Source organism: Condylura cristata, unplaced genomic scaffold, assembly GCF_000260355.1.
Source record: "Condylura cristata isolate star-nosed mole 26May11 unplaced genomic scaffold, ConCri1.0 scaffold00062, whole genome shotgun sequence".
Lineage (NCBI taxonomy): Eukaryota > Metazoa > Chordata > Mammalia > Eulipotyphla > Talpidae > Condylura > Condylura cristata.
In genome coordinates, this window is record NW_004567163.1 from 209312 (window position 1) to 210281 (window position 970).

A 970-nucleotide genomic window follows, 5' to 3' on the forward strand; every position below is an offset into this window, starting at 1 on the left:
CGGGTGGGGGGCCCAGTGGCGCTGAATTGTCGCCTTTCAGCGTCTGCTGGCCGCTGCCTGCTGGTGCACCTGCCGGAGCTGCCGGGCAGCCCCAGGCTCTCCCCGGCCTGGCTGGAGGCAGTGTCAGGAGGACCCCGACACAGGCGCTGGGGGCCGGGGGCTGTCCCAGCAGGGCCCGGACTGGGTGGCCGCTCTGTACGGCTGGGCACGGCCCCACCCCGTTGCCCCCCAACCCCGAGGGGCCACCCCAGGCCGCAGGGTGTGGCCGCCAGCGTGAGCCAGGAGCCGGGTGCCAGGACCAGCCCGGCCACCAGCCCCGGCAGAGGGACCCCGTCCTCAGGGCCCAGCCAGGCCGACGGGCAACAGGTGGGTCAGAGTGACCGAGCCGGACACCAGGCAAGAGGGTTCGGCCGCGCGGAGCCCAGGAAGCCCGAGGCCGAGAGGGAGGCCGGCGCAGGCGGGTCTGAGGGCGGCGGAAAGATCTCGGTGAAGACTCAATGGCAAAGACACAGAAGTGTAAGCGCCAGGACGCTTGGGCCTTTTGGGGAGCAGAAAGCCACCCCAGGAAGGAGAGCTGGGGACTCGAGGCCGAGCGCTGCCCGGGGCCGGGCCAGCAGACTTGGGGCGAGCCGGGCCCTCCTGGCCCCTCACAGCAGCACCCAGCGGGGTCCTCGGTAGCCACACTGCCCAGGGCAGCCACGTGGACCCCACGCTTCCCTTCACCTGCACCTACCGGGGGCACCCCGAGCCCCGAGAAAGCCTTCCCGAGTGCAGTCGGCTCTGAGCTTGTCATCAGGCCCAACTCCCCGGCTCTGGAGCCTGAGGGCGCCCGGCCCAGCCACGGGGGCTCAGTCAGCGCTGGGGCGTCTCCGGTCTCCCGCCGCAGGGTGTGGGCCGGGCCCAGAGGAGGTGGTGCTGTGTGCGCCTGTGAGCCCCTGCGCCTCGCCCGGGACGCGGCAGGAGGCCGCGA